Source organism: Mesocricetus auratus, unplaced genomic scaffold (assembly GCF_017639785.1).
Source record: "Mesocricetus auratus isolate SY011 unplaced genomic scaffold, BCM_Maur_2.0 Super-Scaffold_100008, whole genome shotgun sequence".
NCBI lineage: Eukaryota > Metazoa > Chordata > Mammalia > Rodentia > Cricetidae > Mesocricetus > Mesocricetus auratus.
This window is the reverse complement of record NW_024429192.1, coordinates 83828204-83852321: the sequence shown is the minus strand read 5'-3', so window position 1 is coordinate 83852321 and position 24118 is coordinate 83828204. Positions and strand designations below refer to the sequence as shown.

The 24118-nt window shown below is 44.4% G+C and overlaps 1 protein-coding gene across 3 annotated transcripts in view; it reads right to left on the bottom strand.

The window, feature by feature from the left end:
* Positions 1-7362, bottom strand: part of Wasf3 (WASP family member 3) — an 89996-nt gene extending 82634 nt beyond the window's left edge. For all 3 annotated transcript variants that reach the window (XM_013120487.3, XM_005079906.4, XM_013120489.3), the window contains exon 1: positions 7287-7362. The gene's annotated coding sequence lies outside the window, so the exon portion shown is untranslated. The remainder of the gene's footprint in view (positions 1-7286) is intronic.
* Between the last annotated feature and the right edge of the window lie 16756 nt (positions 7363-24118).

Genomic DNA, 24118 nt, shown 5'->3' with positions numbered 1-24118 from the left:
AGCGACCTTTCTTAAACAGCCAAGGCCCCACTGCCTAGGGATGACACCACCCATGGTGGGCTGGGCCCTCCTATATCAATTAGTAATCAGAAAATTCCCCACAGGTCATGCTCACAGGTCAATGTGATGGAGGCAATTCCTCAAGTGACACTTGGTTGTATAAAGTTGACAGCTGAAGCTAACTGTAACAATGTGTGAGCCTTACACAACTCTTTCAGGTTGGATGCTTCTGTTGTTCTTTGTGTGTTTGTTTTGTTTTGAGGAAGTACAGAAGAAACTGGACATATTAACATAGGAAGAATTTCTTCTAATTAAGTTTATGTAAGGTACAAACAACAGAGAAGTCATGGAAATTGTAAGTATGGCTCAAGTATGAATTTATAATCATCCCTGACAAACCTTGAAAGTGCAATGTCAACTTTGGAAAGAAAAAGTAACAGTTTAATAGTCAGAATATTTCAAAGAATGATTCAGTTGCAGGGAAGTCTTAAGAAATGATGTTGCATTGTATAATTAAAACCAGGGAATTGGGGGATTTCTGCAACTTCCAGTTTTAAGTTAAAAATCAAAAGGCCAGGCATGATGGCACTATTGAGGCTGGGGAGCAGGAACAAGAGTGATCCCAGGCCTCACACAAAGACTACAAAATTAGCATTCAAGAAAAAAAAAAGAAAGAAAGAACCCACTGACAAAGAGGAAGAGGGACACTGGAGCCAGCAAGGCAAGTAAGTAACAGACTCCACAGGCATGACAAAGGGTCTGCAAACTTCATGCCACAAAGTGCAACACAGCCACCTGGATCCTTGGTGCACCTCTCCTGTGAGCCTCTCCCTCTCCCTGCTCAGATCTGCTTCCTACTGTATCCTTTCTTAATACACCTAAGCTTTATAGTTGTCAGACACGGGCCTCTGTCAGAGACACAAAACCCTGCAAGCCCCAGCAGCCGCACTCAGAATTCCATTCTACTGATGAGGGGACCCCAGGATCCGTTCTTCAGGTTCAAAGTCTCATAGATAACAGAATTTTACAGCTGACACAGAAGGAAACTGGAGGATAATTTCATGAGAGCTGGGTTAGAGGAAGAGAGAAAACCAGGATTGTGGTATTATTGCCTGTTTTCATTTTAAGTGAAGGGGTCAGAAAATGGTAAAGGGGGAAAGGCAAAGACTGAGTTCTAACTCAGAAAAGCAGGAAGGCTCAGCAGTGAGGAAAGGGCTTCTGGGTATAAAAGTCCATATCTCAGGTGTAGCAAGCTGGCTGTACGGGTAAAGGCACCTGCTACCAAGCCTGACCCATACGGTAGAAAGAACTCCCGTAAATTGTCCTCTGGTTTACACACACACACACACAGAGAGAGAGAGAGAGAGAGAGAGAGAGAGAGAGAGAGAGAGAGAGAGAGAGAGAGAGAGAGAGAGAGAGAGAGAGAGAGAGAATATAATAAAAACACTTTATGTTTCTTATTAAAAGGATAGCTATTAACAGGTCTTTAAACTATAACAACAGATCACTTAAAGTATAACTGAGGGCTGTTTCTGTCCAGGTGGTTGACAGGTCCTACATTAATTCTCTCTCTCTCTCTCTCTCTCTCTCTCTCTCTCTCTCTCTCTCTCTCTCTCTCTCTCTCTCTCTCTCTCTCTCTCTCGGTTTTTCGAGACAGCGTCTCTCTGTGTAGCCCTGATGGTACTATTATTCCCTCTGTAGACCAGTCTGGCCTCAAACTCAGATTCCACTGCCTCCGCCTTCACAGTGAAGGTGCTAGAATTAAAGGTGTGTGCCACCATGGCCCAGATCATTTATATTACCTCTTACAGTAGGATGTGTCTTGTATTCTTTTGGGCAATTTTATACATCTCCATCTGGCATGGGTCCAGGGCCAGAGGTACAAGTCAGATCCTGCTTTTTGACTAAAAATCATATAGCAGTAGATTTAAAACAACTAAGATAGATAGATAGATAGATAGATAGATAGATAGATAGATAGATAGATGAGAAATACAATCTATACAATAGTCATGATTTACCAGGAGAAAATTGTTTCTCTTAGTGGGCTGAACACTGCTGACCTCTTTGCTTCCTATCACTGTGATAAACACCATGACCAAAGCAACTAAGGGAGAAAAGGATTTGTTTGGGTTACCCATTCTGATCAAAGCCCATCATGGAGGGAAATCGGGGCAGGAACCTGAGGCAGGCACATAGGCGGGTACCACAGAGGAGCACTACTCACTGGCTTGTTCAACCCTCCTTCTTATAGAACCCAGGACCATCAACCTAGGGGTGACACCACCCACAGTGGCCTGGGCCCTCATACATGAATCATTAGTCAGGAAAATGTTCCACAGACACTCCCATAGGCCAACCTGATGGAGGCAATTCCTCAACTAAGGTTCCCTATTCCCAGGTCAAGCTGACAAATAGGAAGCAGTGCAACTTTTAATCCAAAGACCGAGACTTTAGACTAATAAGATGGCTCAGTGGGTAAAAGCTCTTGCCATCTGATTCCATGTTGGAAGGAGAGGACAGACTCCTGAACTGTGACTTCTGACCACACACAAGCCGAAGCACACATACACACAAACAGACACACACACACACACACACACCCCAAGGCACACACATACACACAGACAGAGACACACACATATAACAAAATAAAAATTCAAAAACCAAAACTTCATAAGCTCTGACATTATGATACAAGCAGAAAATCCCCACCACAAAATTTAGTTTTATGCAAAACAATTATAAACATTGTGCAAGATTAACTTGAGGCCGTGTGTATGATATATTTAAACATTCATGAATTATCTGTTTGTACCTGGGCCCCATACCCATGGTAGCTCATTATGTTTATGCAGAAATTTCCAGCATCCAAAGCACTTCTGATTCTGGGCACTCCAGACTTAAACAGAAGTTCGATCATGTCAAGCATTGGGTAACTACAATGGTACCTAAAACATAGACATCCAAACATGAGGACCGACTACTACAGTTGAAATTGTAACACTCTAAGGTCTAGTTAAAGTTCTGACTGCCAGAGAAATGTGGCAGGGAGCTGGTAAGATTAAGAGGTGGAACTGGTGGAAAGTTTCAAGGCATTGGGGGTGTAGTATTGTAGGACCTCAGTTTCTTCTTCCTACACTTACTCTGGCCTTGAAGCAATGAGTTGCTTATAGCATGATATGCCATCTTGTCATATGCCTAAAGGCAACAGAAGGCCAACTGATCATAGACTAAAACAGTGAACATAATAAACCTTTTTACTTTGTAATCTAGTTATCTCAGGCATTTGTTACAGTAACAAACTAAAAATGACTAGCACACAGAAAAGGAAGGAAAACCGTAAAACTACATGATAAAAGAGCCTATATATATTTACTCACATATATATTTATATCTAAAATATGAAATACTGCAGAAAACACTTGGGACCCATTTCAACACCGCTCCAATAAGCTGGTGGTAGAGGGGACCTTAAGAACATGCCCCAGGAAAAGTTTCAAAAAAGTACAAAGTTGGGAGCTAGGCCTGATGATGCACGCCAACAATCTTAGCCATTCAAGACACAGAGGCAAGAGGATCCTAGGATTTACTTGAGCAGCCTGGGTAACTCAGTGAAACCTATCTCAAAATAAGGAACCTTTAAGAAGACTTGGTGGTGGAAGGCATACCTAGCATGGCCAGGGCATAGGTTTACTTGTTTGTACCACCCAGAAAAGATAAAGCAAAGCTGAAAATGATCCCAGGCGCTGAGTTCAGAACCAAGGCTTAGAAGCTTGGCCTGAAAGATGAGAGTGTAACCTGGGATATTTGGAGCATATAAAATTAAAACAACTAAAAAGAGTCCTCAGAAGAAAGACAAAAAAAAAGTGGTAACCTCCCAGAGCAGGCATGGGTCCAAGAGGAAATGATGGAAGAGCGATTGAAACATAAGCACAGAAAAGTCATTCTGTCTAGGAGCCTAGGAGGACCGGCTCTGACCCAAACAGAGCAGACCATGAAGCAAGTGCAAAGACATAACTCAGAGAGAGTGCTCATTCATCAAAGAAAAGACAGCAAAAAAAGGGGCACTGCCACTTTAAGGACAACATGACCTCAAGGGGAACCCAAAGACAGACTAGCCCAACTAGAACCCATTCAAATAAGGACTACCCTGTTCTAAAAACTCTATGTCTTGAGAAAGAAGAAGGAAAAAATTATCCAGTACCAGATACCCTTCTCTAGTGCTAATCTAGAAAAAAAAATTTCTACTCTTCTCTCCTCCCGGAGTTTTAGGAGCCCACCTACCCTGGCTGGCTCCTCTCTCTTCCCTTTAGTTCTTAATCCACAGCAACAAGGCTTGGGAGAGAATTCAGCAAAGCTACTAACAGCACCTCTAGGCCAAACCCAACAGCTACCTTGAGGTCACTAAGGGACCTCCCTCCATGTGGTAGGGCACATGAGTTCTTCACACCCAAAATCAACAAGGCTGCCCCTTACACCTACCCCTGCATCCACCTTTACCCCCATTCCCTACATACACCCTTCACCCCCACTCCCTGAACCCAGCCATCACCCCTACTCCTTGCATCCACCCTTCACTCCCTGTATTCACCTGCGGTCCACTGATGTTCAAACTCTGCCATCAGCGATGGCCTGTTGTTTTTAATTCCTCCCGCTACTTCCCTGTGCCTACACCCTAGCACTGTTTTCGGTTAGTTCACTGCACACCGCCCATGTCTTTCCACAGTTCTCCCTCAGCTGAGACTAGAGCCAACTCCTTTTCATTCACTTACTCTGGGAGCTTTCCTCAGCTCGGAACAGCCCCTTAATTCTAGTCAGTGGTCCCCCTCTGGGGTTTATGGCCCTTTCAAGACAGACACTGCAGCCAGTAAGTCCACTGACAGCCAACAGAGATATCTGTCCTGTTTACCTGCACACCCCTATCAGGCATGACAGACTCTAAAGTATCCTGAATGTTGAAGAGAAGTGCATCTATGAAGCTTGCCCATCACAATACTGACCACATCCCTCTGTCTGTCAGTATGGAGATCTGAAAATCTCATGTCTCACTTCTGTAACCCCAATGGGTAAGGTAGTGCTTGGTACTGCATATGAACTCACCTAAATAGAAAAGGCCACTTGAAAAAAATCAAATCTGGGGAGCTGGATTGACGGTTCTATGGATAGGAGCACTGGCTACTCTTCCAGAGGACTCGGATTCAGTTCACAGCACCCACATGTGGGCTCAAAACCATCTGTAACCAGTTCCAGAGGATCTTATGCCCTCTTCTGGCATACATGCAGGCAAAACACCCATACACATTAAATAAATAAATAATGTTCTAAACAAATCCAGAGAGACATACTCCATAATATTAAGTTTGGTTAGCCCTGAAGAAACAGCATCATCAAAGACACAAGGCGGGAAGGGTAGAAACCAACACTTTTTATTCCGCATTTAATCTCTATATTGACATGAAATATTTTTTCCAGTGTACACATGGTTCCAAATGCCCCAAAAGTAAAGCTAGAAACAGGGCCTAACAAAAAATAAAATACTCTGGGGCTGGGGCAGAGCTCGGTGGGTAACAGTGCTTATGCATATGTGTATGCACTAGGAGCTGGGTGTCGATCTTAACCACCTATGTAAAAAGCCAGGTATAGCTGTGCACCTGTAACCCCAGCCCTGGGGAGCAAGGAGAGGCAGAGACAAGGGGACTGCAGGGGCTGTGACCCCCAGCTAGAAAAACTGAGAGCCTGAAGTTCAGTGAGACTGTGCCCCAAGAAAGTCTGAGATCTACAGAGGACCCACATACACACATACACACATGTGCACACATACACACACACATGTAAAAATGAATTTAAACAAGCAGTTAGAATAAGTTAATTAACTTTTTAAAAAATTGAGAAGGTGCGCAATTTGAAATTGGTACAGCAATTTTGAGACACACTCCCAAGGGAAGCCACAACCTACATTCTACAAAGGAAATTTCTGGAATCCAAAAACCAGTAGACCACAGTACAGACAACACTTCTCATATTTATCTAACAAAGTTGTTTTCATTCAAGCATCCCAAGAACTAAAAAATTGCCTGTCAACATACAAGTCTCTATGAAAACTATAAAGTATGTCTGATTGATGAGGGACCAAGCTCCACTTGCAAAACTGTGATGTTTATACACCGGTCTAGAACAAGATTCTTTGCCCTCTTGTAAGTAAAGCAACACAAATGCCAGTCCAAGCGAGGTCTCCTTTACAATCCGGTGAGCTTCGAATATCTAAAACAACACAGCTTTCTTAAAAATCAACTGAAAAGATCTTTTAAATTCAAAGCGCTACAAGGCAGCTATTAGAACCCTGGGAGAAGGGAGCTGAGAAGATCCTTAACTGCCTTTGGGAAAGGTCAAATCTGCTCTCTCTGGTTTAGCCTCTCAAGCAGATGAAAGAACCGGCTGAAAGACCCAGTGACTGCATTGTCTCGCTGCTTGAATAGGAAAGTTTAGGAAGGCATGCACAAAAACACTCGGTGCTCAGGATAATCTGCCCTGGACTAGACAGAGAAACCAGCCAAGTATATAATACTCTAAACTCGGTTTGCTGTAGAGTCGCAGTCATTTTCACAGTTTTAGACAAGCCAAACTTTCGAAATGTAAAACATTTCAAATGGTCAGTCCCTCCCCTTACAAAAACGTGGGTTCAGAATTTTAAAAGTCAAAATATCATGCCTCATTAGGCATTTGAATTTAAGAGCTTCGACGCGAAATAAAAGGGACCCTATCTAACCTTCGGCTTTTGAAAACTCAAAAAAAAAAAATCACTGCTAGAAGGCAACCACCATATTAAAACCAACCCCTAAATGATAAAGAAGTCCTTATTCCATTCAACAGCAGCCAAGAAGATGACAGGTTCCCTTTAATCCCAGGCCTATTGCATAGTTTCTCAATAATTAAGAACTCTGCTCTCCACTGCAGAGAGGCCAAACCAAGAGGAAAAATCGGCATTTGCTGGGAAGTACCAAAGCCAGAGGGGGGAAAGATGTTCAGTCCGGAAAGCTGCGTGATGGACCAGGCCAGGAGCAGCCGGAGCCTCGGCGCACGCGGCCCGCAGGACCCCGGCGCAGGCCAGGCCGCACGCGGGACGGGAGCTATCGGGATGAAGGATGCTCAGGGAGGATGCGGCGCCACCTGCGGCCGGGAGGGACCAGGGCAGGTCCGCAGCCCGAGCGCGGCGCCCTCGGAATCCCGCCCCACGTCCCCCGGAGATCGGCCAGGAGCCTGGGAAGGACCACAGCCGCACTCACCGCGCCGCGATCCCGGCTCCATCGTCCCGCCGCCCGCACCGCAGCACGCAGCGGCGACAGACGCCGCCCCCGGCCCGGCACCGCGAGGCCACGCCCCCTTCGCGGCCAGGGGGCCGGATTGGCGAGCGCTGCGGCCAATGGTGAGCGGTCAGGAGCGGGCAGCGTAGGCGCTGCGGGGGCGGGGCGTTGCGGAGGAGGCGGTGCCTCCTCAGGCCTCCTCCTCCTCCAAGGTGGGGAACCAGGGGACCTGGGTACCCCCTCTGCTCACAGACCCCTCGAGTCACCACCTGTAGCCTAACCTTCACCTGGGTCTTGAGGGCTTCTGACACAGGCTGTCTACCTACCTGTATGTCCTCAGACACTGTGCAGGGCTGAGCATTCACCCCAGCCTGAGAGGATTATAGCCCTGTCATCAGTTGGCATTAAGCCCTGTTCAGATCGGTTCAGAACCCTCCCATCTTTTCCATCTACAGATTTCCCTTTCCTGTGTCTTCACCCATTTCCAAATCCTATCCCCCCACCTATGAGGAAATTCACACTGCCTATTACATAGAATACTCTTGAACTATCAACTAAAACAAGACAGGGAGGAAAGGGAATAAAAGGGAAGACAGTATGTTCTCCTAGATTCCAAAGGAAATGAGTTTTACAAACAGAAATCTTACACATGCCTTTTGCTTTTATTTACAAATCAGATCATAAAATGGAAACAGTTGTGTACGTGTGTTTGTGCGCGTGTGTATGTGTGTGTGTGTATATATATATATATAAACAAAACAAAAATAATCAAATTCCAATAAAGAGCTCAAGAAAAACTGATTCAGGTGTCTTTAAGGCATATGGTAAATTTAATGTCTAACTATTGATAGAGATTTGAACAGAGTTCACACCACCAGAAAAGCAGCAGAACAGTCATGCACCATTCACAAAGTCTACGCTGCTTTCAAAGGTTTTTAAAAGCTCTGTGCTCAGGCCGGGCTGTGGTGGCGCTCGCCTTTAATCCCAGCACTCGGGAGGCAGAGGCAGGCGGATCTCTGTGAGTTCGAGGCCAGGCTGGATCCATCAACAGCCTCCAAAACAATACAGAGAAACCCTGTCTCGTAAAACCAAAAAACAAAACAAACAAACAAAAAAAAACTCTGTGCTCGGTTCCCATAACATAGCAATGTGGAATATACAGGCAAGCAAGGTTTCAGTTCCTTAGGGTCCTAAACATTGAAACTGGGATGACAAATGTATGCCCAGCCCAAAGATGAATTAAAATTGTCTTTCCTCCTTTTCATCTGCTCTTACCCAGGGGAATGGCTGCCGTGTGTATATTCAGGCCATTGATCAAGAACTTCAGAACTCTGGTATACAGTACCCAGGATGTCTTACAAGATTGTTACATTTTTCCCAATTCTCCTTCAGTAGCATTTATCTGAGCTGCATCTAGACTTACTTTGAACATACTGTGATCCCTAACTGCCCGGTTCTGGTGTTGACATTTGCTGCATACAGCCCACTGCCCTTTAACTAGATCTCAGTTCCCTGAGGAAGACCTCACTTTATTCTCTGCTTCCACACAGTGTGATACCTTGTACTGCCATACTGAGTATCAGTACATATAACTTACTGTTAGCATCGTTCACATGGCTACAAAGGAGTCAAAAGTGCTACTTATTTTGAGACAGAAAGACATCCAGTTTCTGTTAGTAAAAGAGAAAAAGTATACAGAACCTGTGCATGGCCAGTACCTGCCGAAGTTGTGAAGTGAATAAATTCATGGCCAAGTCTCCCATTTGACTCATTCATGAGAAGACCCATGTTATAAGAAGCTACTGAAGTCTCAGTAAGAAAATGGTGTACAGAGTTTAAAAGTGAGCAATTTATCTGAACAGACCCTTTGTCAAAATGGGCATGGGAAAATACAGGGATTGAATAGGCATATGCTCCACCAAATATACCATTAGGGAGTTATAAATTAAAACACAAATTAAATAGCACAGCATACGTACTGGATTGACTGAAATCCAAAAATGCAACAATGCCAAATGTTGGCAAGGACACAGAGCCACAGGACAGCTCACTCACTGCTGCTGGGAATGCAAAATGGCACAGCCGCTCTGGAGGACAATTTGGCAGTTTCATACAAAGCAAAGACTAATTTTTCCACAGGATCCAGCAAACACACTTTTAGAAATTTATCCAATGGAATTAAAATTTATCCAAGTGCATACGAAACTCACACCTTGGACTGGAGAGATGGCTTGATGGTAAGAGCACATGCTGCTCTTGCAGAGGATGGGGTTTAGTTCCCAGCACCCATATGGCATCTCACAACTATCTGTAACTCCAGTTCCTGTGAGAATGAGATGCCCTCTGCTGGCTGCTGAACTGCATGTACATGATACACAAACACACTCAGTCATAGACAGGTGCACATAAAATAAAAATAAATATTTTTTAAAATCTTGAAACATATGCTTAAATGTTTAACCATAATCAATAAACACAGAAAGAAACCAAAATGTCCTTTCTTGGTAAGTAGATAGTGGCATATCCATATAATGGACTATTATTCCACAAGGAGAAAAAAAAACGAGCAATGGAGCCACAAAAGGATGATGAAACCACTCACAGTTAAATAAGAGAAGCCAGCTCAGAAAATATGTTACAAGATTCTGGAAATGTGACATTCTGAAAAAGTCAAAACTATGGAGAGCATAAGATCAGTGGTTGCCAGGGGTCAGGGGAAGTAGGAAACCAAAGACTAGATGGAGTTCAGACCCTTGAGACACGCAGTTACACTGGAGGTGACACCATGGTGGCTATGTGTACGTCACACATTTGTCCAGACCTGGAGAATGAAGGATTCTAATGTAAACTGTGGGCTCCCTTTAATAAAAATGCACCCACGTGGGCATGCCAATTTTAACAAGGGGGCCACACTAATATACTTATAACCAAAACCTAGGAGGATAGGGTGAGTACCAGAAAATGTGTGTGCTTACCTACTCAATTACTTTGTAAATCCAGATGTCCTTTTAAAAATGAGTTAATCATTGACAATGACAAACCCATAGAACCTGTAGTAAACACAATGAAGACAAATGTTCATCTTCTTAAAAGGTCATTGTTGCCTTGTTTTAGTCACAAATCACAATCTAGTTCTTCCTCACATAGATAATTAAGTTCTTAAACAACTTCATATTGAAAATTTTCCAAATGCAAAAGAAAATTTGTGGACTTGTGAAATGAATGCCCGTTTCATTTTGTCACTGTCCAGACTCTCCACTCTGGCTTTTCCTCCTGTCTGTCTCACTCCTGCTCACTTTGGCCCTCGCACTTTTCCCTCCCTCTTCTTCTCTCTCTCCCTCCATCCCTTGCTCTCTCTCCACCACCACTCCTCTGTCTCCTCGCTACCCCCTCTCTTCCTCTTGCCACCCAGCTTACTTAACTAAACCACTTGGAGGCAAATTCCAAACACCAAGGCATTTGGCCCTCAATGTGTTGGCTTTCTGTAATAGTGAGAAAAAAATTGCCTGAGAAAATTAGCTGCAGAGGTGGGAAGATGCATTTTGATGACAGTTTCAAAAGTTGAGCTCCATGTTTGCTTAGCTCTGTTGCTTTGGACTTGTGGTGAGACAGAACATCATGATAGGAACCCTGTGGTAACTGCTTACTTCATAGTGGTAACACACACACACACACACACACACACACACACACACACACACACGAAGAGGTGGAGACCCCACTCAGTATCCCTTTCTGCTTCAAAGGTAATTCCCTCAGTGAACCACCTCCTCTCACACTAGGTCCCCATTCTTAAAGGGCCCATAATCTCTCAACAGCACCTTCAGACATGGGCTTTGGGGAGACATTTAAAATTCAAGCCATATCACCAAATACTTCAACAAGTATCTCAAATGCAAAACTTCCTTCACTTCCTAGCATATAAGGAAGCCATGTAGTGATGTCCTAGAGACTAGATACTCAGACTTCATTCCATCTCCTTTTTCAATTTTTTGCTATATTCAGCCAGCTGGTATGAAATAGCATCATACTAAGGTGGAAAAATTAAGTTTGGGACAAGGCTAGAGAGGATCAGCCATTATGGTGGTGAGAATTCTGATGATGTGAATGATTGTTAGTGTTCCATGGAATCCTGTGCAAGCAGCTCAAGGTGGAGCCAGGCTTGAGCCCACTCCTCTCCATGTATGGGATGCAGTCATTCAGCATTATTGTGCAACTGAACAGCTTTCAATCATGATCCTAATGAGAGCATCATGGTGACATTTCTAAAACCTCTTGAAACACAGGTCTTTGTTCTTTGGCTAATCACACTCTTGGGTGGGTTTCGAAGGTTAAAAGAGGTAAAGCTCTAGAATTCCATCTTTGCCTTGAATTGATAGTGATAGCCGAGGACTTTTTTGAGACATTTTATAAATTAGATATTTGCTCAGTAATTGGCTTAGGTTCTCTTTTGTCATTGCTAATCTGTTAGTAGAAAAATGATTGTCATTCTTCTGCATTTAATAGCATTTCATCTTACATAAAATTTACACACTGTTTTGCATCAGGAGCTGAATTCAGTCTCACTTTGGGAAAGCTGAAGAACAAAGAGGTGCCACTAATTAAGAGAATATAATTAAAATATGTAAGAAATCAGATTATAAAGACATAATAATTGTCATTGCTTTTGACACACTCATTTGTATTTGTTCTCGAATGAAGTGAAATAATTATTACAGATACTTTGCTTCGCAGGAATTAATTTAGATCCATGCATAAATTTTTACTCACCTACTTCACTTATTCTAGCTTCCTTTAAAATATCGTATTGGGACTTGAGAGACAGAGACTGATAGGTTGCTATAAGTTCAAGATAGCCTGTCCTACATAGTGTCCTGCATAGCCAGGATCAGCCAAGGGCTACATAGTGAACATAATAATGATAATAGTAGTAATGATTACGATGATGATAATAATAATAATAAAAATAATAATAATAATAACAGGGCCTGGAGAGATGGTTCAGTGGTTAGGAGCCCTGACTGTTCTTGCAGAGGTCCTGAGTTCAATTCCCAACAACTACATAGTGGCTCACAACCATCTGTAATGAGATCTGGTGCCCTCTTCTGGCCTGCAGGCATACATGCAGGCAGAATACTGTATACACAATAAATAAATCTTTAAAAAATAATAGTATTGGAGAATTGAGAGATGGTGCATCAATTAAGAATACTTGCTGGTCTGGCTGAGGACCCAGATTTAATTCCCAGCACCAACACAGCAGTTTCCAATCCCTGTAACTGCACCCAGGATATCTGGTGCCCTCTTCTGGCTTCTGTAGGCACATAAATGCAGATATTCATATACAAAAGTAAAAACAAATCATTTTTAAAATTTAGAAATTAGTATTTATTCTTATCTTGACCCAAGAGTCATATAAACATATTCGATATGCATACTTTTCAAAGGGATAAAATCTCCAGTTATGTAAAGATCCATATCTTAAATGGAAATCTTCATCAATTAATTAATTCACAGCAGCAGGGCTATATATGGGGGATAGCTTTATCATGAGGGAAGCCATGTTAGAGATGAAAATCACAAACATTTATTGTGAGCTCACTGTGTGCACACATGTGCTCTCGTGTCCATTCTGCAGGGCAAATGTAAACAAGTATTATTTTGCCTAATGCTATTCAGGGTATTTTACAGGGAAACTATTTCCCCAATATCCTGGGACAGTCATTATGGTGGTTTGAATTAGAAACGTCCCCCATAGGCTTAGATATTTTAAATACTTTGTCCCCACCTGGTGGCGCTGTTTGGAAAGTTTCTGGAACCTTCCGAAAGTGGAGCCACGCTGATGGAAGTATGTCACTGGGGGTGGATTTGGGCCTTGATAGCTTCACCCCACTTCCAGTTAGTATATCTCTCTCTGGTCTGTGGAATGGGATGTGATTGCTCATCTCCCTGCTGCCATGAATGCCCTGCCATGATGAACTCTCCCTCCAGAACCATAGGCCAAAATAAACACTTTTATCCATAAGTTCCTTAAGTCATGGTGTTTTATCATAGCAGGAAAAAGTAACGAACACAGCTACAACAGTTGCTGTTCTCACAAGGGAAAGTAGCATAGCTACAGGAACACAACATTTGACAAATAGCTGGCTAGTGATTCTCTCAAAGCAGGTCCTCATCCCCCCACCCCCACCCCAGTTCCCATTCCCACTACCCAAGAGGAGGCCAATGTCACCACTTCCTCTGCTCTGACACTATTTCTAACCTATTTCTCCTGTCATTCTCCTTCAGTCTGTCTCATACTGGATGGTGAGTGTTTTTAAAAATATAGCCCCAATCACATCCGTCTCCTATTCAGAAGCCCTTGGAGGAGTTCTCACTCTCCACAAGACAAATTCAACTGTCCTCACCTCACATACTCTCGGCATTTTCTGTCTGGACACCCCTGATGCCTGTCTTTATCTGGGAGGCTCAACCACCTCCATGTAGCTCAAAAATTACTTTACTATGCGCTTTCCTGGGTAGTTGATCCTGACTACCTCTGACATTCCTCTGGGCTTTCCAAGGGATTAGGACTTTCTTTCTTTCTTTCTTTTTTTCTTTTTTCTTTCTTTCTTTCTTTCTTTCTTTCTTTCTTTCTTTCTTTCTTTCTTTCTTTCTTCCTTTCTGCCTGCCTGCCTGCCTTCCTGCCTTGCTTGCTTGCTTGCTTTAGTATTTTAAAACTATGTTCCCTATAATGTTGGAAATTCCTCCATGGAGGAGGTTATTTCTAATTCATCTTGAATCCTCAGTTGCAATCACATGCTAAGCAGTTAGCTTGTGGTTGTTCAATGAATATTCATGATATCCTAACAATAACTAATGACCAAGCAATCTACACAGTGCTTAGACAGTGGGTTCATAAAGAAGCTCGTAAGTGGGACCTGGGGAGATGGCTCAGTTAGTAGTGTGCTGACTGTGCAACCATGAGGACCTGAAGCTGACACCCACCATCTAGGTGGATAAAAATAGCCAAGTGTGACATCACATGCTTGTAATCCCAACACTGGGGAATCATAGGCGGGTGGATCACCAGGACTCGTTAATCTGCTGGCCTGGACTAATTGGTAGGCTCAGGTTCCAGTGAGAGACTGTTTCATAAAACAATAAAAGGTGAGTGGGTCCGGGGGAATAATATCCAAGGTTGACTTCCATGTGCAAACATGGGTATGTGTCCAGGGGCGTGTGCATGGGAGCACACACACAAAGAAAAAAGAATAAAGTTATGTCACCTGTGGGGAAATGGATAACATTGGAGATCATCATGCTACTGAAGTGAGCCAGGTACAGATAGGTAAATATCATGTTTATTTTTATATACAAAATACAGATTTTAAAATATGAAAGGACACACATATATTATATATGACATGAATGTATAATTCAGACTATTTGGGGGAAGAAGAGGACTAAATGATAAGACAATATAATGAGGAGAAGAAAGGCACACCTCATGTGTCTTCTCATATATGGAATACACATGTATATATGGGGAGGAAAGGGGCTTGAGAGGGAAAGAAGGGAGTATGAAAGGGAAGTGGGGTAGTATGATCAAAGCACCATGATAACCATGTGTGACAATGAAACTCAGTATTTTTATGCCAATTAAAAATAATAATACTAACAAAGTCAGGTGTGGCAGTGCACACCTTTAATCCCAGCACTTGGGAGGCAGAGGCAAGTGGATCTCTGTGGGTTTGAGGTCAGCCTGGTCTACAAAGCAAGTTCCAGGACAGCTAGGACTGTTACACAGAGAAACCCTGTCCTGAAAAACCAAAATAGTAACAACAACAGCGGGCTCCAAGGCAGCAGGCTTGAAAACACCCATGGTGAACATGTGGAGAATAGGCTCACACTCCAGGAGGGGCTGGAGACATGGGTTAGTGGTTGAGAGCACATGTTGCTCTTCCAGAAGACCTGGGTTCAATTCCCAGCAATCATGGTGGCTCACAACTGTCTGTAACTCCAGTTCCAGGGGATCTGGTGCCTTGGTCTATCTGGGCACTGCATACTCATGGTGCATAGATAAAGGAGCAAGCAAAACACCCATACACATACAATTAAAAAATACATTTTAAACAACTTTCCAGGAAGATGCTGGTGGCCATGTGACTATTGGTTGGCAGAGAGTGATGCTCCGTGTGGTCTGGACAGTGCTTGTTACCTGTTCCCACACTGCTCAGCTCTGTCTGGCATGACTCAGCTAGCTTCCCCTTAGCCTCATGAGGCAGATGCACAACACTGAACTTGCCAAGGAAGGCATGGGAAACATCTGGACTTGCAGTTATCTGGTTGCCAAGACAGTAAGCACACCAAGGTAAGCACAGGACACACTTTGTTTTGACTCCTTGTTCACTTCCTCCAGATTCTAGAATCTCGAGGAAGAGAGGATTAAATACAAAGGATATGCCCTCTTGAATCAAGCCTGTGTGGATTAAATTTCAAATCCACGGTTTACTTGGGAAAGTGACTCAGTGTCTCTAAGCTCCACTTATTTCATATAGATAAGTGCACAAGCACACAGAGGTTGGTAAGAACACTGGCTGCTCTGCCAGAGGCCCCAGTTTTGTTTCCAGAGCCCACACGATGGCTCCCCCCTGCCTGTCACCCACACGGTGACTCCCCCCTGCCTGTCACCCACACGGTGGCTCCCCCCTGCCTGTCACCCACACGGTGACTCCCCCCTGCCTGTCACCCACACGGTGACTCCCCCCTGCCTGTCACCCACACGGTGAGTCTCACCTGCCTGTCACACACATGGTGACTCCCCCCTGCCTGTCACACACATGGTGACTCCCCCCTGCCTGTCACCCACACGGTGGCTCCCCCTGCCTGTCACCCACACGGTGGCTCCCACCTGCCTGTCACACACACGGTGAGTCTCACCTGCCTGTCACACACATGGTGACTCCCCCCTGCCTGTCACACACATGGTGACTCCCCCCTGCCTGTCACACACACGGTGAGTCTCACCTGCCTGTCACACACATGGTGACTCCCCCCTGCCTGTCACACACATGGTGACTCCCCCCTGCCTGTCACACACACGGTGGCTCCCACCTGCCTGTCACCCACACGGTGGCTCCCACCTGCCTGTCACACACACGGTGAGTCTCACCTGCCTGTCACACACACGGTGACTCCCCCCTGCCTGTCACCCACACGGTGACTCCCCCCTGCCTGTCACCCACACGGTGGCTCCCCCCTGCCTGTCACACACACGGTGACTCCCCCCTGCCTGTCACCCACACGGTGGCTCCCCCCTGCCTGTCATCAGTTCCAGGAGAGCCAGTGTCTCCTTCTGGTCTCTGGGGGCACCTGCATGCATGTGGTGCACATACATACATTCAGGCCCATATACATAAAATAATAGAAAATTACATTTAAGCAGGAGCTATGTGATGACCAATAGACATTACACTCGCCATCCCTTCCTCTTTAGGTTTTGTGGCTGGTGAGATCAGTCCCTTCACCACTGGCGTAGTTTGCATCTTCATCCAGTGTGAAAGGCTGAAACCCCAGGGTGGCAGGATTGGAAGATTATTATGAGGTGGAGCCTAATGAGAGGTTTCTCAGTTACTGGGGTCACACCGTTCCTGAAAAGCAGTTGTGGAACCCTGGACTCCTTGCTCTCTTTCACTCCCGCCACAAGCTCAAATCAGTAAGGCCAACCTATCGTGGACTTGAACACGCAGTGCTGTGAGCCCAGTTACCATGTTCTCTTCACACATTAGTCATCCCAGGTACTCCTCCTTCCTATAGTGTCAGAAAGCTGACCTACAAGACCTCCTCGAGGAAATGTGTTTGCAGCCAGTGTTTTACAGAGCAAACAGAGCTTTACAGAGTAGCCTGCAGATGACTAAATCCAAGCTTGTAAAACAGAATAAGACTCACCTCACATATTTTAAACAAATAGAAAGTAGGTCACGGGGTATGCCTATAGTTTCCAATAAAGAATTCTATTTTTAAAATACACCCTGCAGCATGATGTAACTGAGGACAATGGCCCTCTGGTGGCCCCAAATTTGGCTATTAAACTATAGAGCCTTTGTTTTATTGGTTGGGTTATTACTATACCCAGTTTGCTTCTAAAATAAATATCGCACACTCTCTTCCAGCGCATCCTGTGCAAAATTACCTGTGGCAGCCACTGAGGATTGGCTTTTATCTGTGTGCTGTGGTAAGGTAGAGTGATATAAGCCACCAGGCCTTTGGCGGAAATAAAACAAATCCCAGACGGATGAGACTTGAATGACTTGCCTTCATTATTGGAGTCCTCTTGGCACCAAGGCCTGGGGGAGGGTTTTGCTATTTAACTATCTATGCCCATATACACATGAGTTATCATGTAACAACTCTGCTTATAAAGCAAACATTTCTCACAGATTTGGATGTTTGCTAAATTTTGTTTTTGCTTTGAGAAACCCTAGGGGGAAAAAAAGACATTTCACTAGCCAGTGAGACACCTAATATACACGGAAATTATATGACTTGCCTGCGGTCACGGGGGCTGGTTTCCTGACTGCCTAGGTTTCAGGTCTGAATCAATCTGTTGGCAAGGACCATGTTTTAGTCAGTCTCGTGATCCCTGTGTCAGGTCTGCTAGTCCTCCCTACCAACGTGAGACCATCAAGTTTCTTGGTTACTACAAAACACTAGCTGTATTCAATAAGCATTTGTAGAGAGGCAATCTGCTTTCTGTTGTCATTAGGACCCCTGCATCACAGAAAGGACATTTTAAACTTGAATGCAGCAAGTTTAAAATTATAAAACTTATAAGCCGGAAGTGGGCGGGCACAGGGCGAAGAGCATCAGGGTGCCGACCCAGCACCACACCACCCTTTGCCGCCAGTGCGGCACCCTGTCCCTGACCACCGCAGACCTTCTCGGCTGGCGCAGGAGCTTCGGGCGCTTCATCTCTTTTATTCAAACGTCTAGGAAAATGGCCTCCCACTATTCACACTGCTTAGCATATACTGGTTGAGAACTGAAACCGTACAGGAAACCTAGACGCAGCATGTATTGGACACGGTGTGGTGGGAACCTCCAGGCCAGAATCTGGCTTTCCACCTCTGACAACGAAGAGGCCACGTGCGTCAGTTCCCCTGGCCAAGAGTGGCCCTGCAGTCTCCATGGTAGCAGGCTTTGCCAGAGAGACCCAGGATACTCCGGTTCTCAGAGCTGTGTAACAGATGCCACAGTGCTGGACTCCTTGCTTTCATTCTTCTCTGGATGGTGAGAAAACATCTTGTGATGTGACATTGCTTAGACAAATTCAAGCTAATTAGCTTCAGGGCTATTCTTAGTTCTATTTTGATGTTTTTGATGAGCCTGGCCTCTAATACCAGATTATACAAGGATGCGCTCATGCGGCTCCTGTTCCCCGAGACAAGTATGGTTCTGAGGGAAAACTGTCTACTAGCTTATTAACAGCACTCTAACACCTTACCCAATTCTCGATGTAACACTGATTTGGAACAAGGTCTCACAATGTAGAACAGGTTTCCAGAACTCTGTGCATACTGAGATCTTGTTGCAAATCAGTTTCATAATGAGAATTAGGAAAGATGAGTGTTCTTGATATGCAAACAGGTATAGTTTTCTTCCAGTCAGCCTTGAACTCACTGTGTAGACCAGGCTAACCTAAAACACAGATCCGCCTCTTTCTAACTTCCAAGTGCTGGGATTTAAAGGTGTGTGCCACCACACCCTGAGGAGACTGGCATAATATTTCCTAGTTGTCCTCATTACCAAGTCCAGCTTTGCATCCTTACACATGTTCTCCCCGCTCCTCTCTAGACATGCCACTGGGAGAGGACAGCTATACACAGGCATAGATGCAAAACAGCTTCCCCCATCTGTCCATCATCCATCTGTCCATCCATCTATCACCAATCTGTCTCCCAAGATACAAAAATCACAGCTTTTAACATTTTTTTGGAGGAACCGTCTCTGTGTTGATCACAGCTGCTGGCATCTTAGTGATCAATCCTTGTTGGGCTAAATATAGCTGCAGGTGATGATCTATTGACAGCTGCACAGAAGCCACGCTGAAGGCAGTTTCCTGCTCAATTACCCGTGGAAGCCGAAAGAGGTCAAGGGGAGCCCCGCTAGGGAAACTGTCAGTGTCTCTTGCAATCTTTCTGAAATTCCAGACTTGGTGCATCTAATCCTCGTGTCGTCAACACATCAAAGAGACCACAGCTCTGACACTTCCGCGCATTGTCCTGTCTTTCCAGTTTGTCCACCCTTTGTCCCCCTAGAACTTAGGGCTGGAATTTCATAGAATATTCCCTCTTATGCTCCCTAACTCATGTCTACATTCAGCCCAGCAATTGTTTTTCTCATCAGACCACTCAGAGGGAAGTCATTTTCCCTTTGAAAATTATCCCTATTTCATTTTAGTAATTATTATGAAGACAAAAAAGCCCTTTATTACCAACAAGTCATTCATTTTTCACTCCTCAAAACTTTGCCTACTTAAACCCTTAAGAAACGTCCAGTTTAGGGGTCTGTTTTAAAACTTAGCAGATAGCCATAAATCTGCACTTGATTCACCCCAACATGTGTAGAGCAAACTCTAAGGGTCAAGTGGATTAAGAATAATTCTTCAGGGAAAACAAAGGCCCTGAGGTCAGAACCAGGGGAGATACACCCCTGCTCCATCTCCACATCACCCCAAATCATGGTGCTTTGAAATGCATTAAAAGTAAGGCTCCATCTTTCCACAGAAAGTCTCACCAGGACACTATGTCCCCAAACAGTACCCTGGCAGCCATATTTTAATATTCTTTTATTCCTTTTGTACCGGAGTGCACATGTCTACATTTGCTCCATTAGCACTGTAGACCCCTGGTGTGCAGACATGATTTCTGCAAGCTCCAAAGGGATGTCTTTTTAAAAAAATCTCAAGATCAATCAAATGCCTATTCCAACCCAAGCAATCATACTTCCTGGTGAATGTAAAGTGGGCTTCAAGAAAGAGGTCATAGATAAAATATTAAGTGTGTGACACTGAGCCCTCATTTTCAGATAATGTTACTTCAGTGCCCGAGGCTTGTGTGAATAGGTGGTTGGTACTCTAACCAGTGCTGGGCAACAGATACAGCACAGTAGCCGGGAGTCTGTGGCTCTCTGACGAATGGACGACAACATCTGAATAGGAAGTGTGGTCTAGCTGGAGACTAACAAACGGTATACATTTCTTTGCCAAGGCATGTAGGAGGTAAATAGAAAAGAACACGCCAGCAAATTTAGAATTTTGCATCTCTAAATACAAAGCTACTGGCTTCAGGCCAATGGCACAGCTTTGCATGGCTTCTCAAACTAAAACTGCCCAAGAATGAGATGCACAGTTATTAGCACCAAGACCCCATCAAAACATTCATGAGTTCATGGCAAGATAGAGTTCAACTCTGACAACTGATTAATAAGGTGAGCCAGGTGCTACTGCCTGCCATCTGCAGCCTTCCCACAGAACAAAGTTCAGAGTGTTAAGTGCAAGGTTAATCTCCCTGTAGGTATGAGGCAGAGAGGTGAACTATTCTATCAAGGCAGTCAGCCAGGCTCACATGTTGCAGGTCCCAGGTAAAAACCCACAATGACAGTTCCTGCCTCCCTCCCTCCCTCCCTCCCTCCCTCCCTCCCTCCCTTTCTCCCTCCTTCCCTCCCTCTCTCCCTCCCTCCCCTTTCGTTGTTTTATTTTGTTTTTGTGTGTGTGTGTGTGTGTGTGTGTGTGTGTGTGTGTGTGTGTGTGTGTGTGTGTGTGTGTGTGTGTGTGTTTGTGTGACAGGGTTTCTCTGTATAGTCCTAGATGTCCTGGAAGTCACTCTGTAGACCAGGCTGGCCTAGGACTCAGAGATTCACCTGCCTCCACAGTGCTGGAATTAAAGGTGTGTGATACACTGCCTGACTCACACTGACACTTAAAAAAAAAGTCGATCATCTCAAAAATATGGAATTCAGTCCAGAAAGTTAGTGCGCCTTCTAGCATGTGACAGGCAGTTCAGTTTCTACTACAAATGGGCTCAAAGATGGGAAGAAGCAAGGGCAGAAACACACATCAGAGATGTTTGGAGGTGGTGGAGGGGGGTTATGGTGTGGGCAATGATGGGGTGTCTAATGCCTGGAGGCTCAGAAAAGACAGGCTTGGGTGAAGGATGTGACCTTGAGGAATGTATGGACTTTGGGAACAAGGAAAGAGGCATCAAAAGAGTACTGGAGAGCCAGTTGGGTTCCTTCAGGCTTATCTACCTTTTCTCCTTCCTGTTGGAAAGCTAGACGGTAGCAGTTTGAGATGCACACATGCTTTATCCCTCCTGTATGTGCTTTTGGTTAAAACCACTTCCTTAGGAGAGGCCCATAGATGGTAAGAACATTCATGGGGTGATGACAGTGAAAATGATATGGTGCTGGCAAAAAAAAATAGTTGTGTTGATCAAGGGGATAGATCTGAGGACCCCGATGTAAGTCCATACATCTACAGGCAGCCAATTTTTGACAAAGATACCAAAAATATACACAGGAGAAAAGGCAGAATCTCCAAGGAGTGCTGGGGAAAGTGTCAACAATGAAAGCAGATCCTTATTCCTAAGCTGCACAAAAGTCAACTCCAGATGGTTGGAGGAGTTCAACAGAGGCTGGACTCCCAGGCAGGGATGGAGGAAAAGGTAGAGGCTGTACTTCAACTGCAAGCATCAGTAAGACACAAGAAAGAGAAAGCATTGACAAATAGGATCTCATAAAACCAAACAACTAGGCTGGGTAGTGAAGGCATACACCTTTAATCTCAGCACTCAAGAGGCAGAGGCAGGCAGATCTCTGTGAGTTCAATGTCATCCTGGTCTGCTAAGAGAGTTCCAGGACAGTCAGGGCTGATACACAGAGAGACCCTGTCTTGAGGATGGAAGGGGAAGCAGTTTCTGAACAACTGAAACTAGTGAGCAGACAGCAGCCCCAACAGTGGGAGGGCGTCTTCACCAGCTATCAGTTAATAGAAGAGTAGTGTCCAAACTGCAGCAAGAACGCAAATGACTGAACATTAGGAAAACAGCTTCTAGAGGGTGGGCTGCAGAACTGAACAGAAAATTCTTGAAAGGAGGAATGCAAATGTCCAGGAAATACTTCTTAATGAGCCAGGGTTTGGTGGCCCATGCCTCTAATCACAGAACTCAGCAGGTAGAGGTAAGTGGAGCTCCGTGAGTTCAAAGCCAACCTGATCTATGGAGCGAGTTCTAGGACAGCCAGGGCTATCAGGGAAAAAAGTGCTCATCATTCTTAGCTATTAAGGAAATGCAGATTAAAATGTCTTGAAGATTCTGTCTCCCCTAGTCAGAATGGCTATCAAGAAGAACACAAACGACAACAAACATCAAATTCTGGTGAGGATGAGCAAATGGGGAATTGGTGGGAGTGCAAACAAGAGAAGCCACCTTGAAAAGCAGCCTTAGGTTTTCCCTGCTCCCAAAACAGAACAAGGCAAACAACCTTGAAGTAGGATGGCTGTGTGGCCCAGCTGTTCCATTCCTGAGCAAACACCAGAAGGACTTCGTATCCTGCGTCAGAGATATGTGTTTATCCGTGTGCACTGTGGATTGTCCTATAGACAAGATGTGGTTATCAAACTCAGAAACTCACAGCAGTTCTCGTTACCTACACAAGACTTAAAGATCAATTCAGCCAAATTTGACATGGAGCTGCTGTCCATGCCCCACTCCTGTTGAACAGTGATTGTCAGCCAATGACTGTTGTGGGAGACAGTATCATTCTACTTTAAGGGTATGGCCATAAGTTTTCCATGCTCCAGTGGGTGACTGCATACCTATGTACATATAAGAAGCACTAATTCAACTTGGTGGATTATCAAAAAAGAAAAGAAGAAGAGACATAAAGTTGGGATGGAGACAAGGGGGGGATGAGTGGTGGTTATGATTGTATCTCATTGAATACATGGGTGAAATCCTCAAAGAATAAAAACAAAGAGAGAGAAAGAGAGACAGAGAGAGATACAGAGAGAGAGAGAGAAAGGACCCTGGACTGTGGGAACAGGGCTGTGCTGTCACTGTGGACCCCTGGGGTGCTCCAGGGCCTGTGAACAGTGAACAGCATGGTCACATGCTCAGAGGCTTCAAATGAAGAAGTGTTCATATCATGTACGCTTTCACTTTGGCCTAATTTTTAGGCTATGGATGCTTTCTTTCATTGACAGATAGCACTTCAAACACATTTGCACTAAGGTGTTAATGGTTCTCAAGTCTTCTCTTGGTGTTAAGTAAGGTTGCAATCCCTAACATCACATCTTGGTGGGGAAGGAGGAAGAGGAGGTGCAGACACACACACAGAGAGAGAGAGAGAGAGAGAGAGAGAGACAGAGACAGAGACAGAGACAGAGAGAGAGAGATTGTGTACTCATGCTTACAGTAATATCATTCTTCAAATGCCAAAGCAAGCCAGTATATGTAATGGATAGAAACCCATTTACACAATATGGGTTTTATATTCACAGTGGAACTTTGATCGGTTCATTCATAAATTTAGGATGTGCACAATCTGAAACCATCAACAGAAAAATACATTTCAAACCATTTGTGAAAGTGACATTCCCAGAATGGCATTTCAGATGTAATCCAATTATATCCTTTTTAGCCTGATGGAGACTCAATAGGCTGGAGAGCCATGGAATATTACTCAGCCTTTAAAAGTTGGGCATTTTGATACATGCTACAACATTGGTGACTCCCATGTATACTAAATGAAGGAAACAAACCAACCACAGAAAG